The sequence below is a fragment of the Pristiophorus japonicus genome, chromosome 5 (assembly GCF_044704955.1).
Source record: "Pristiophorus japonicus isolate sPriJap1 chromosome 5, sPriJap1.hap1, whole genome shotgun sequence".
Lineage (NCBI taxonomy): Eukaryota > Metazoa > Chordata > Chondrichthyes > Pristiophoridae > Pristiophorus > Pristiophorus japonicus.
The window spans coordinates 193,095,456-193,111,549 of NC_091981.1; positions in this window are offsets into that span (position 1 = coordinate 193,095,456).

The following is a 16,094-nucleotide window of genomic DNA, read 5'->3' on the forward strand; positions in this document are numbered from 1 at the left end:
TCTCTTCACATATGTATAGAAGCTTTTGCAGTCAGTTTTTATGTTCCCGGCAAGCTTCCTCTCATACTCTGTTTTTCCCTTCTTAATTAAACCCTTTGTCTTCCTCTGCTGAATTCTAAATTTCTCCCAATTCGAAGGTTTGCTGCTTTTTCTGGCCAATTTATATGTGTCTTCCTTGGATTTAACACTATCCTTAATTTCCCTTGTTAGTCACAGTTGAGCCACCTTCCCGGTTTTAATTTTACTTCAGACAGGGATGTACAATTGTTGAAGTTCATCCATGTGATCTTTAAATGTTTGCCATTGTTTCTCCACCGTCAACCCTTTAAGTATCATTTGCCAGTCTATTCTAGCCAATTCACATCTCATACCATCGAAGTTACCTTTCCTTAAGTTCAGTACCCTAGTCTCCGAATTAACTATGTCACTCTCCATCTTAATTAAGAATTCTACCTTATTATAGTCACTCTTCCCCAAGGGGCCGCAAGACTTGTGCGTTGGATAAAGTTTGGCCTAACTGTCCACCACTGCCTTTAATTATTGGTCCCCAAGTAGCCAGCGAGGTGACAATATCTCCTGTTGCAGCCGCTGTTGACGCCAATAATGCAGCAGGGGGTAGGAAGGAATTTACATCCAGGACAGTAACGGGGCGCTGCGCACTTGATGATCTCATGACCTTCGGGGCACTAGAGACTGAGAGGGTATGCACAGCGCACAACAATCAGGGAAGTTCACGGGCATTGATGAATTCACCGCGCCTGGTCGGTAGCCCCTTAGCGTCCTGTTACCGCCCCCCACAGCTGCTAATGGGAGGCACAAAGCAGCTGAGTTTCTCCACCCTAGTATCAAGTAATGGTGACCATGAAACTACCAGATTGTCGTAAAAACCCATCTGGTTCACTAATGTCCTTTAGGGAAGGAAATCTGCCGTCCTTACCCGGTCTGGCCTATATGTGACTCATACCCACAGCAATGCGGTTGACTCTTAACTGCCATCTGAATTGAGCTAGCAAGCCACTCACTTGTAACAAACTGCTACAAGAAACAATAATAATAATAACACCGGACGGACCACCCGTCATTGATCTCGGTACTGGCTTCGGACATGACAAATGCACACCCAGCCTACAGTCGACCCTACAACTCATCCTGACTAACTTCTGGGACTTGTGCCAAAATTTGGGAAAGCTTTCCCACTGACTAGTCAAGCAACAGCCTGACATAGTCATACACACAGAATCCTCCCTTTCAGCCAATGTCCCAGACTCCTCCATCAACATCCCTGGGTATATCCTGTCCCACCGACAGGACTGACCCACGAGGGGCGGCAGCACAGTGGTATACAATCGGGATGGAGTGGCTCTGGGAGTCCTCACCATTGACTCAGGACCCCATAAAGCCTCATAGTATCAGGTAAAAGATGGGCAAGGAAATTTCCTGCTGATTACCACCTGCCGCCCTTCCCAGCTGATGAATCAGTACCCCTCCATGTGGAACACCACTTGGAATAAGCAGTGAGGGTATCAAGGGCACAGAATGTACTCTAGGTGGGGATTTCAATGTCCATCACCAAGAGTGGCTCAGTAACACCAGTACTGACCGAGGTGACCGAGTTCTGAAGGATATATCTGTCAGACTGGGCCTGCATCAGGTTTTGAGAGAACCAATATGAGGGAAAAACCAACTTGACCTTGTCTTCACCAATCTACCTTTCGCAGGTGCATTTGCCCATGACAGTATTGGTAACAGTGACAACACACGTTCCTTGTGGAGACGAAGTTCCATCTTCACACTGAGGAAACCCTCCACCATGCTGTGTGGCACTACCACCGTGCTAAATGGGATAGATTCAGAACAGATCTAGCAGCTCAAAGCTTGGCATCCATGAGACGCTGTGGGCCATCAGCAGCAGCGGATTTGTATTACACCACAATGTAACCTCATGGCCCGGAATATGCCTCATTCTAACATTACCATCAAGCCGGGGACCAACTCTGGTTCAATGAGGAGTGCACAAGAGCATGCCAGGAACAGCACCAGTTGTATCTAAAAATGAGGTGTCAATTTGGGGAAGCTGCAACACAGGACTACATGCATTCTAAACAACAGAGCTGCATGCTATAGACAGGGCTAATTGATCCCACAACCAACAGATAAGATGAAAGTTCTGTAGTCCTGCTACATCCAGTCGTGAATGGCGGTGGACAATTAAACAACTACGGGAGGAGGAGGCTCCATGAACATCCCCATCCTCAATGATGGCAGAGCCCAGCGCGCAAGTGCAAAAGACAAGGTTGAAGCATTTGCAACCATCTTCAGAAGTGGATGATCTGGTACTGTGGAATGAGACAGGATTAATAAATGATCACTTAGTAAAGGATCCTCTAGGAAAGAGTGACCATAGTATGATTGAATTAAAAAAATTAGTTGGAGGGTGAGAAAGTTGGATCTCAAACCAGTGTCCTGATCATAAACAAAGGTATGAAGGCAGAGCTGGCTAAAGCGGACTGGAAAAATAGATTAAAGTGTAAGACAGTTCACAAGCAGTGGCAGATATTTAAGGAGATATTTCAACAAAAATATTTTCTAGTGAGAAGGAAAGTTAGCGTGGCTAACGAAGGAAGTAAAGGATGATATCAAACTGAAAACAATGGCATATAATGTGGCCAAGATTAGTGGGAGGATAGAGGATTGGGATATTTTTAAAAACCAGCAAAGGATGACTAAAAAAAAAATAGAGAGGGAAGATAGATTATGATAGTAAACTGGCAAGAAATATAAAAACAGATTGTAAGAGCTTCTACAGGTATATAAAATGGAAGAGCGTAGCTAATGAAAATGTTGGTCCCTTAGACTGGGGAATTAATAAATGGGAACAGGGAAATGGCAGAGCCTTTGAACAAATATTTTGTATTGGTCTTCATGGTAGAAGACACTAAAAACATCCCAATACAGGATAATCAAGGGGCTATACAGAGGGAGGAACTTAAAACAATCACTATCACTAAAGAAAAAGTACTTGGTAAAATAATGGGACTAAGAGTGGACAAGTCCCCTGGACCTGATGGCTTGCATCCCAGGGTATTAAAATAAGTTGCTGCAGAGATAGTGGATGCATTGGTTGTAATCTACCAAAGTTCCCTGGATTTTGGACAGGTCCCAGCGGATTGGAAAACCGCAAATGTAACACCCCTTCTTAAAAAAGGAGGCAGATAGAAAGCAGGAAACTATAGGCCAGTTAGCATAACGTCTGTCGTTTGTAAAATGCTGGAGTCCATTATTAAGGGAGCAGTAGCGGGACATTTGGAAAAGCATAATTCAATCAAGCAGAGTCAGCATTGTTTTATGAAAGCGAAATCATGTTTGACAAATTTGCTGGAGTTTTTTGAGGATGTAACGAGCAGGGTGGATAAGGGGGAACCAGTGGATGTGTTGTATTTGGATTTCCAGAAGGCATGCGATAAGATACCACATAAAAGGTTAGTGCACAAGATAAAAGATCACGGGGTTGGGGGTAATTTATGTGAATGGATAGCAGACTGGCTAACTAACAGAAAACAGAGAGTCAGGACAAATGGGTCATTTTCCGGTTGGGAAACGATAACTAGTGGGGTGCCACAGGGATCGGTGCTGGGGTCGCAACTAATTACAATCTATATTAATGACTTGGATTGAAAGGGACCAAGAGTAATGTAGCCAAGTTTGCTGATGATACAAAAATGGGTTGGAAAGCAAATTGCAAGGGGGACACAAAGATTCTGCAAACGGATAATGACAGGCTAAGTGAGTGGGCAAACATTTATCTCATGGAGTATAATGTGGGAAAGTGTCAGGTCATGCACTTTGGCAGAAAAAAATTAAAGAGCAAGTTATTATTTAAATGCAGAAAGATTGCACAGTGCTGCAGTACAGTGGGACCTGGGGGTACTTGTGCATGAAACACAAAAAGTGAGTATGCAGGTACAGCAAGTAATCAGGAAGCCAAATGGAATGTTGGCTTTTATTGCAAGGGGGAGAGAGTATAAAGGCAGAGAAGTACTGCTGCAACTGTACAGGGTATTGGTGAGGCCACACCTAGAGTACTGCGTACACTTTTGGTCTCCTCATTTAAGAGGGATATACTTGCATTGGAGGCAATTCAGAGAAGGTTCACTCGGTTGATTCCTGAGATGAGGGGGTTGACTTATGAAGAAAGGTTGAGTAGGTTGGGCCTATACTCATTGGAGTTTAGAAGAATGAGGGGGGATCTTTTTGAAACATATAAGATACTGAGAGGGCTCGACAAGGTAGATGCAGAGAGGATGTTTTCACTCGTGGGGGAATCTAGAACTAGGGGGCATAGTTTCAGAATAAGGGGTCGGCGTTTTTGAACTGAGATGAGGAGGAATTTCTTCTCTCAGAGGGTCGTAAATCTGTGGTACTCTATGCCCCAGAGAGCTGGAGAGACTGGATCATTGAATATATTAACATATTTAAGGTAGAGATAGACAGATTTTTGAACGATACGGGAGTGAAGGGTTATGGGGAACAGGCAGGGAAGTGGAGCAGAGCCCAAGATCAGCCACGATCTTATAGAATCGCGGAGTAGGCGCAAGGGGCCGAATGGCCTACTCCTGCTCTTATTTCTTACGTTCCGATGTTGCTATGCTCTGCAGCAACTCACCAAGGTTTCTTCGACAGCACTTCCCAAACCCACAACCTCTACCACCTAGAGGGACGAGGGCAGCAGGCACTTCGGAACATCATCACCTCCACGTTCCCCTCCAAGTCACACACCTTGGAAATATATTGGTTTGTCTTCATCGTTGCTGTGTCAAAATCCTGCACTCCCTCCCTAACAGTACTGTGGGAGTACCTTCACCACACGGACTGCAGTGCTTCAAGAAGGCGGCTCACCACCACCACCTCAAGGGAAATTAGGGATGGGTAATAAATGCTGGCATTGCCAGCGATGCCCAAATCCCAGGAACGAATGAAAAAAAGCAATGTGATAGTGACAAGATAATCTGTTTTTAAGTGATCTCAGTTGAGGGATAGATATTCGCCACAATACCAGGGAAAACTTACCTGCTCTTCGAAATAATGCAGTTGGATATTTTATGTTCACCTGAGAAAGCACATGGGCCCTCGGTTTAAAGTCATAGAAACATAGAAAATAGGTACAGGAGTAGGCCATTCGGCTCTTCGAGCCTGCACCACCATTCAATAAGATCATGGCTGATCATTCCCTCAGTATCCCTTTCCTGCTTTCTCTCCATACCCCTTGATCCCCTTAGCCGTAAGGGCCACATCTAACTCCCTCGTGAATATATCCAATGAACTGGCATCAACAACTCTCTGCGGCAGGGAATTTCACAGGTTAACAACTCTCTGAGTGAAGAAGTTTTTTCTCATTTGTCCTAAAAGGCCTACCTCTTATCCTAAGACTGTGTCCCCTGGTTCTGGACTTGCCCCGCATCGGGAACGCATCTAACCTGTCCCGTCCCGTCAAAATCTTATATGTTTCTATAAGATCCCCCCTCATCATTCTAAACTCCAATGTATAAAGGCGCAGTTGATCCAGTCTCTCCTAATATGTCAGTCCTGCCATCCCGGGAATCAGTCTGGTGAACCTTCACTGCAGTCCCTCAATAGCAAGAACGTCCTTCCTCAGATTGGGAGACCAAAACTGAACACAATATTCCAGATGAGGCCTCACCAATGCCCTGTACAACTGCAGTAAGACCTCCTTGCTCCTATGCTCAAATCCCCCAGCTATGAAGGCCAACATACCATTTGCCTTCTTCACTGCCGACTGTACCTGTATGCCAACTTTCAATGACTGATGAACCATGATACCCAGGTCTCATTGCACCTCCCTTTTTCCTAATCTGCCACCATTCAGATAATATTCTGTCTTCGTGTTTTTGCCCCCAAAGTGGATAACCTCACATTTATTCACATTATACTGCAACTGCCATGAATTTGCCCACTCACCTAACCTGTCCAAGTCACCCTGCAGCCTCCTAGCGTCCCCGTCACAGCTCACACCACCACCCAGTTTAGTGTTATCTGCAAATTTGGAGATATTACACATAATTCCTTCTTCCAAATCATTGAAGTATATTGTAAAGAGCTGGGGTCCCAACACTGAGCCCTGCGGCACTCCACTAGTCACTGCCTGCCATTCTGAAAAGGACCCGTTTATCCCGACTCTCTGCTTCCTGTCTGCCAACCAGTTCTCTATCCACGTCAGTACATTACCCCCAATACCATGTGCTTTGATTTTTCACACCAATCTCTTGTGTGGAACCTTGTCAAAAGCCTTTTGAAAGTCCAAATACACCACATCCACTGGTTCTCCCTTGTCCACTCTGCTAGTTACATCCTCAAAAAATTCCAGAAGATTCGTCAAGCATGATATCCCCTTCATAAATCCATGCTGACTTGGACCGATCCTGTCACTGCTTTCCAAATGCGCTGCTATTTCATCTTTAATAATTGATTCCAACATTTTCCCCACTACTGATGTCAGGCTAACTGGTTGACAATTACCCGCTTTCTCTCACCCTCCCTTTTTAAAAAGTGGTGTTACATTAGCTACCCTCCAGTCCATAAGAACTGATCCAAAGTCAATAGACTGTTGGAAAATGATCACCAATGCATCCACTATTTCTAGGGCTACTTCCTTAAGTACTCTGGGATGCAGACTATCAGGCCCCGGGGATTTATCAGCCTTCAATCCCATCAATTTCCCTAACACAATTTCCCACCTAATAAGGATATCCTTCAGTTCCTCCTTCTCACTAGACCCTTGGTCCCCTAATACTTCCGGAAGGTTATTTGTGTCTTCTTCGTGAAGACAGTACCAAAATATTTGTTCCATTGTTCTGCCATTTCTTTGTTCCGCATTATAAATTCACCTGAATCCAACTGCAAGGGACCTACGTTTGTCTTCACTAATCTTTTTCTCTTCACATATCTATAGAAGCTTTTGCAGTCAGTTTTTTTGTTCCCGGCAAGCTTCTTCTCGTACTCTATTTTCCCCCTCTTAATTAAACCCTTTGTCCTCCTCTGCTGAACTCTAAATTTCTCACAGCCCTCAGGTTTGTTGCTTTTTCTGGCCAATTTATATGGCTCTTCCTTGGATCTAACACTATCCTTAATTTCCCTTGTTAGCCACGGTTGAGCCACCTTCTCCGTTTTATTTTTACTCCAGACAGGGATGTCTTCTTCAATTGCTGAAGTTCATCCATGTGATCACTAAATGTTTGCCATTGCCTATCCACCGTCAACCCTTTAAGTATCATTTGCCAGTCTATTCTAGCCAATTCACACCTCAAACCATCGAAGTTACCTTTCCTTAAGTTCAGGACCCTAGTTTCTGAATTAAATGTGTCACTCTCCATCTTAATAAAGAATTCTACCATGTTATGGTCACTCTTCCCCAAGGGGCCTCGCGCAACAAGATTGCTAATTAGTTCTTTCTCATTACACATCACCCAGTCTAGGATGGCCAGCTCCCTGGTTGGTTCCTCGACATATTGGTCTAGAAAACCATCCCTAATACATTCCAGGAAATCCTCCTCCACCGTATTGCTACCAGTTTGGTTAGCCCAATCAATATGCAGATTAAAGTCACCCATGATAACTGCTGTACCTTTATTGCACGCATCCCTAATTTCTTGTTTGATGCTGTCCCCAACCTCACTATTACTGTTTGGTGGTCTGTACACAACTCCCACTAGCATTTTCTGCCGTTTGGTATTCCGTAGCTTCACCCATACTGATTCCACATCATCTAAGCTAATGTCCTTTCTTACTATTGCATTAATCTCCTCTTTAACCAGCAATGCCACCCCACCTGTTTCTATCCTTCCTAAATGTTGAATACCCCTGGATGTTCAGTTCCCAGCCTTGGTCACCCTGGAGCTATGTCTCCGTGATGCCAATTACATCACACCCATTAACTGCTATCTGCGCAGTTAATTTGTCCACCTTATTCCGAATACTCCACGCATTGAGGCACAGAGCCTTCAGGCTTGTCTTTCTAACACACTTTGCCCTTTTAGAATTTTGCTGTAATGTGGCCCTTTTTGCTTTTTCCTTAGGTTTCTCTGCCCTCCACTTTTACTTTTCTTCTTTCTATCTTTTGCTTCTGCCCCTATTCTACTTCCCTCTGACTCCCTGCATAGGTTCCCATCCCCGTGCCATATTAGTTTAACTCCTCCCCAACAGCACTAGCAAACACTTCCCATAGGACATTGGTTCCGGTCCTGCCTCGGTGCAGACCATCTGGTTTGTACTGGTCCTACCTCCCCTAGAACCGGTTCCAATGTCCCAGGAATTTGAATCCCTCCCTTCTGCACTACTCCTCAAGCCATGTATTCATCTGAGCTATCCTGCAATTCCTACTCTGACTAGCATGTGACACTGGTAGTAATCCTAAGATTACTACTTTTGAGGTCCTACTTTTTAATTTAGCTCCTAGCTCCCTAAATTCGTCTTGTAGGACCTCATCCCGATTTTTACCTATATCTTTGGTACCTATATGCACCACGACAACTGGCTATTCATCCTCCCTTTTCAGAATGCCCTGCACCCGCTCCGAGACATCCTTGCCCCTTGCACCAGGGAGGCAACATACCATCCTGGAGTCTCGGTTGCGGCTGCAGAAATGTCTATCTATTCCCCTTACAATTGAATCCGCTATCACTATAGCTCTCCCACTCTTTTTCCTGCCCTCCTGTGCAGCAGAGCCACCCACGGTGCCATGAACTTGGCTGCTGCTGCCTTCCCCTGATGAGTCATCCCCCTCAACAGTACCCAAAGCGGTGTATCTGTTTTGCAGCGGGATGACCGCAGGGGATCCCTACACTACCTTGCTTGCACTGCTCTTCCTGTTGGTCATCCATTCCCTATCCGGCTATATACCCTTTATCTGCGGTAAGACCAACTCACTAAACGTACTATTCACGTCATTCTCAGCATCTTGGATGCTCCAGAGTTCATTCACCCGCAGCTCCAGGGCCGCAACGTGGTCTGTCAGGAGCTGCAGGTGGATGCACTTCCCGCACACATAGTCGTCAGGGACACCGGAAGCGTCCCTGATTTCCCACATACTACAGGAGGAGCATAACATGTGTCCGAGCTGTCCTGCCATGACTTAACCCTTCAATTGGCAACAACAATGCTAAATGTTACTTACTGATATAGAAAAGAAAAAGAAAAAGAAAAACTACTTACCAATCACCAGCCAATCACTTACCCCCTTGGCTGTGACGTCACCTTTTGATTTCTTTCTATTTCTTCTTTGTCTTCTCTCCCCGCTGCAGCTGCACCAGCTGGTCTCTTGTAGGCCTCACCAACGCCCCGAACACCCACCTCTCTGACTGCTGCCGCCTCTCCTCTGCCACTGGGCCTCATCCAACAGTGCAGCACTCCCTCATTACTGCACTGGGATGTTCGCCTGGATTTTGTGTTCAAATACCTGAAGTGGACTGCCTCTGCTAAAATAATTGACAGAGGGGTTTCAAAGAAGCTTGTTAAGCTTCTGTTTGCTGATTTTTTCAAGACTTAAATGTGACACCCAGTTATGTGTTTCTGCCCTCTGTTGGCCCAACTGCCACAAAAAGTGAGAAATGGGAATAAAGTAATATTTTAAAAAATGACACCATCTTTAAATTATTGGGCGGAAAATTGCAGTCAGAGGCTTCCTTCGTACGAACGCCTCCGACCGCCAAAGAATCTCCAAAATAACTTGTGGTCCCGGAGCAACGTTTCTCCCTATTTACTCGATCAGTCCCACTCAAAATTTTGAACGCCTCTATTGAATCTCCCCTTAACCTTCTCTTCTCCAAAGACAATACTACCAGCCTCTCTAATCTCTCCACATAACTGAAGTCCCTCATCTCTGGTACCATTCTAGTAAATTTCCCCTGCACCCTCTCCAAGACTTTGACATCTTTCCTAAAGTGTGGTGCCCAGAATTGGACACAATACTCCAGCTGAAGCCTAACCAGTGATTTATAAAGATTTAGCATAACATCCTTGCTTTTGTACTCTCGGGCTGGATTTTTGGCTATTAGGATTTCGGGGTATTAATGACGGCGGGGCGGTTCTGAAACCCCATGGAAAAAATTTGGGCCTCAGTCAGCAAAATTGGGCAGCTGGGCCCTGAATGTGGGGCGGAGCGGTAAGGGAGGTACTGCACACCTCTGTAAGGACGCTAGACTGGCTGAGCATGTGAAATTCGTGAGCTAAAGAACTGGCCTGGGAGCGCTCTAAGAGAGGGCTGGGGAGAAAAAAAAACTGATAAAAAAACACCAAAACATGCCCAATACATAGCCCACACCACCACAACATAAATCGCAAAAAAAGTCTGAAAAACATTCACACTTACCTGAGGTCGACATTACTTACCGCACTGCAGCCGCGACCACCTGGGTGCACTTTGCAGCGCAAGGGTTGGACAGGAGTCAAACGTCGAGCCGGTGTCGCAACCAGGGGCGGTAATGCTCGCGCCCTGTCAAAATGGCCCCGAAGACCCTGGCGGAGTGCTGGAGGCTGGCCGCCCACCCAGAAGGGTAGTTATGGAAAAGGACAAAGGCGGACCAGAAATAAATTTCTCAATTGAGGTAAAGCCAATTTTGCTGAGCTGAGATGGGATTTGGCAAAAATGGACTGGAAACGGCTATTTGATGCTAAATCAGTGTCAGAGCAGTGGGAGGCAAGGAGGAGATACTGAGGGTACAGAGCAAGTATGTTCCCTTAAAAAAAGGGTGGGGCTAACAAATCAAGAGCCCCTGGATGGTAAAGCAAAAAAGGGAAGCTTATGACAGATACCGGGAACTCAACACTGCAGAAACTCTAGAGGAGTATAAAAAGTGCAGGATGCAATTAAAAAAGATATGAGGAAAGCAAAGAGAGGGCATGAAAAAATGATTGCAAGTAAAATCACGGAAAATCCAAAGATGTTTTATAAATACGTTAAGTGCAAGAGAATAACCAGAGAATGAGTGGGGCCTATTAGAGACCATAAAGGAAATCTATGTATGAAAGCGGAAGACGTCGGTAGGATTCTTAATGAATATTTTGCATACGTTTTCAGAAAAGAGAGGGGTGATGCAGACTTTGCAATGAGGAAGGAGGAGTGTGAAATATTAGATGAGGTAAACATAGTGGGAGAGGAAGTATTAAGGGGTTTAGCAGCTTTGAAAGTGGATAAATCCCCAGGCCAGGAAGAAATGTATCCTAGACTGTTAAGAGAGGCAAAAGAGGAACTTGCAGAGGCTCTGACCATCATTTTCCAATCCTATCTGGCTCCAGGTGCGGTGCCAGAGGACTGGAGGACTGCTAATGTTGTAGCTTGGTTTAAAAAGAGAAAAGGGATAGGCCGAGTAATTACAGGCCAGTCAGCCTAACCTTGGTGGTGGGAAAATTATTGGAAAAAGTCCTGAGGGACAGGATAAATCTTCATTTCGAAAGACATGGATTAATCAAGGACAGTCAGCATGGATTTGTTAAGGGAAGGTCGTGTCTGACTAACTTGATTGAATTTTTCAAAAAGGTAACCAAGAGGGTCGATAAGGGAAGTGTGTATGGTGTAGTGTATATGGATTTTAGCAAAGCTTTTGATAAGGTCCCACATGGCAGACTGGTCTCAAATGTAATAGCTCATTATATCCAGGGCAAAGTAGCAAGTTGGATCCAAAATTGGCTCGGAGGCAGGAAGCAACAAGGGTTGCTAACAAAGGAAATTAAGGATAGTGTTAAATCCAAGGAAGAGGCTTATAAATTGGCCAGAAAAAGCAGCAAGCCTGAGAACTGGGAGAAATTTAGAATTCAGCAGAGGAGGACAAAGGGTTTAAGTAGGAGGGGGAAAATAGAATATGAGAAGAAGCTTGCTGGGAACATAAAAACTGACTGCAAAATCTTCTATAGATATGTGAAGAGAAAAAGATTAGTGAAGACAAATGTAGATCCCTTGCAGAAAGAATGAGGTGAATTTATAATGGGAAACAAAAAAATGGCAGACCAATTGAACAAATACTTTGGTTCTGTCTTCACGAAGAAAGACACAAATAATCTTCCGGAAATAATAGGGGACAGAGGGTCTAGTGAGAAGGAGGAACCGAAGGAAATCCTTATTAGTCAGGAAATTGTGTTAGGGAAATTGATAAGATTGAAGGCCGATAAATCCCCAGGGCCTGATAGTCTGCATCCCAGAGTACTTATGCAAGATGAAAGCATCCTGGATGCTCCCTGGAAACTGGGCATTTACTGCCATGATCCATTGAATATGGTCTTAAATGATCTGTATGTTCAGTGAGTGGAATCCCTTTTGGTTTCAGTAAACCTCTGGACCTTCTAAAGATCCTCACAAGGCGATGTACGTACAGTCAATGGCAGCCTGAACCTTGGGAAAGCCAGCAATTCATGCAAAACCCACAACCCTCTCATTCTATGCCTCCTTGGTCATTGGGAAGTTTATAAAGTCCATCCTGCGTGTGTATAGTGCAGTAGTTACCTGGCGAATGCAGCTGTGTATAGCGAACTGCGAGATGCAGCATATGTCCCCTGCTGATGCCTGAAAGGAGCCAGAGACATAGAAGGCAATTGTCGCAGCCATGTTCACCTCGATGGGCTGTACAGTCTTGATTCTGCTGGTAGGCTGTAAATCTGCCTTTATGAGCTGGCATATGTCGGTGACCACCTCTTTTTGGAAGCGCAGCCTTCAAATGCACTGTGCCTCAGACAGCTGCAGGTTCCCTGTAAACTCATGGGGGGTAAGGCCTCCTCGCCATATGTCTGTGAACTCTTTGATTATGCTCTAATGCTCTTGAATAAGCCTTCTTCCAGCTCAATGCTGCATAGAAAAAGCAGCCAGCAATAATGTCAGATATTATAGCCCCCATTCTTTTAAATGTCCTCAGATGTCCTTACATAGCCTTAAAAGCAAACTATAAACTCACAAAAACCTCTATGTGTAAAACGCAGCATTCCCTCCAAATCCTTTATTGCATTGAACTTCTGCTCCGTTTTACAAGATGGCATCATTTGCGCCGGGTTGCATCGTGAGTCCGACCTGGTAAGACTTGGGGCTAGATTTTACACTTTTGTGCTTATCGTCCAAAAATGGGCATTATTTCCAGCATGGGCGGTAAAAATGGGTTTCAGATCGCCGGCTTCTCGCCCATTCTCAAAGCACCTAGTGTCCATTTTTTAAATTGGGCGTTACCGCGAGCGATATGAAATGGGCGGTAGCATTAAATCTCTCTGGCCTTTTTCCGTAAAGTGTCGCCATCCTTAACAACGGCATGGCAACGCTCGATTCCTGTGATTCAGGAGGTCAAGGATCATCATGACATGCGCAGAAGAGGAGACAGATAGAGAGGAAGTTTAGAGGGACTGAAGGCGTGTCTGGGTGTGGTGTGGCTTCTTTGGGAGGAAGGAGGGAGAGTTTAGAGCGTTACAGCAAACAGGGAACCAAAAATTAGCTGTTACCAGCCACATATTTGCCCCAATTTGGCCTATAATGGACGGAGAGGAGGAGGCATCACAGCACACTGTGGAGACTGATGCTGGCGAGAGCAGTGAAGTGGGAGAGGAGCACATTGGAGGGCGCAAAAGAGTGAGGAGGTTCTGCAGGAGGTCGAGTTACGCTGGGGTGATTTGACACAGGGAGGACGTGGAAAGCCCACACCAAAGGTTTACCAGAATATATGGGCCGAGATAGCAGAGATAGTCTTGTTGGCGACCAATGAGGTGCGTGAGGGTAACCAATGCCGCAAACGATGGAACGACCTTGTGTGATCCGCAAGAGTAAGTGTAGTGTATGTAGGCATCTTTAGTAAAGACTCCACGAGGCAGAGTATGACACTTAAACTGTGTAGACCCATAGTCCTTTATTTGCAGCTCCTCGAGTGAGGACCACAAGCTGTGATCTCCTTTTTATACTGGGCTACCTGCAATGTGCAGGTAACCCTTAGGTCTCCAGCAGCAGCACCATCTCGTGTACAGGTAAGGTGTGTACAGTGGGAGGGTACATTCAGTGTTGCATAACAGTGTTACAGACATCACACAGTAAACAGGCATGCATACACAACAGTAAGTATTACATTTATTTACATGTTCTTATGTATTTATATAATTTGATTTGTAACAGTCATGAGTGACTATCATCAGATGTGAGGTCTTTTACTTTTACCGGGAATGTTTTACTTAAAGCCTGCGGTCATGTGGTGCACGTCTTTAGGTAAAGAATGATAGTTATCATAAGAATCATGATTACATCTGTCAGTTGGTTACGTGTTATATCAGTCTCTGTGACAGCACCTAGCAATGATATCACGCAATGACCTCATGTCATGTCATCCTGTTACCTTTTACAGAAGAAGCTATCGACGATGAGGTCCGTGCAGAGGTGAATGGGTGGGGGGCCAACAGACCCCAGCAACATCATTGACATGGAGGAGCGGGTGCTCACACTCGTGGGGAAGCACACATGGACAGCCACAGAAGCATCTGCAAATCCTGAAATGATGCCACGTGAGTACATTCTATACCATTACGTGATGTAAAGTCCATAGATGCCACACCCACTCATTTCCGAACAATCATATATGATAGATTTCTAAAATTGTCCTAGAGATAATGCTGGTCTAATGAAATCATTGCAATGCAAATGTGTTGATGGTCATGAAATGTGATGTCTGTGATGATTTTGATAGCGGTGGTGCTTTTGTCGTGCATATGTTGTGTGTTGCACTGGACTCACCTTGTGACCCTAGCACCCCCTTCTCCGCTAATAACCTCATTTGTGTTTTGCAGCTCAACCAGCAGCGCAGCCCCAGGCAAGACCACAGAGGCTAGAAGGTCAGGACAAGGGGCCCGACTCTCCGGACGATCCACCATCTGGTGCTGAGGAGCTCACATTCTCGCCCGTCAATCCGCTGGGTCTGTTCTCTACGGATGAGAGCACGGACTTCGAGGAACCTGCAGCGCCACGCTCCAGAAGCCATTCCACCCCAAGGCCATCTAGTGGCCCTCCGGTCATTCTCGCCTCCACTCTGAAAGTACTGGCCCAAAGCACCTTGCCATATGGCACCCTATTTGTCCCCACGATGGCGCCGACCCCACGGAGGTTTCATGGACACAGCAGGTTTGGTCCACGAGCGCTACATGAGAGCGGAGAGATGGTACTGTTGTCCAGCAGGACTGTAGACATTAGTGACCAGCTCATCGAAGCATTGTGGGGACTATCCCGACAGCTAGCCACCATGACTGGGGACATTCCACGGATGGCGGAGGCCCTGGATGCGATAGCCAGGAACACTGCTGGTACAGGCCTCCCTGTGGTCCCAGAGTGCAGCACTCCACTCCTAGATTCCACACCACGACAGCGAATGACAGATGAGAGCAAGGACCACAATCCTGCTTCTGCAACAGAGAATGTTGCCCCCTTGGCATCCCCTGCTCCTGTACCCATGCAACCACCGCCTCTGCCTTCATGTGCCCCAATGAGGCACCGCCTGAGGAGCTCCTCGGCCAGGTGAGGTGCATGTCCGCAAGTGATGGCTGTTTTATATCTCCATCTGGATGTATGCAATTTGTTGTAATGTATGGAGGGAGGGAACCACCCTCCTGCTTTGCATTTGTATTCTGTTTTGCTGGACATGTTGAACATTTGATTGACATCAATGGCGGAAAAAGTGGGTGTGGGCGGGTTTGGGTGCTTTTGCCTGTGATACTTATGATTTCCGACCAATATTGGTATAAAATGTTTTTTATTGAACATAACCTTGTTGCGCATTGTCTCAGATAGCTGCACCGTTACACACTGATGATTCCTTAACATGAAAGGGTTAAATAAAACTTAACTTCAATCAACTTAACTGGCACCAAGGTGATGGGCACCATTCATGTCTGAGCTGCACACACACAGCAGTGTGTCAGCGATGTCACTCACAGCAACGTTCTTTCAGGCAAATCGTTCAGATATCAGCTCCTCATATAAGAGTCTTGCAGCTATGTAGTCACCACGGGGCTTTTCCTGCTGTCTGGAGGGGGTCGTGGGCATGGTTGCATAGCCAGCCTGATTGTCTGGCCCTAGG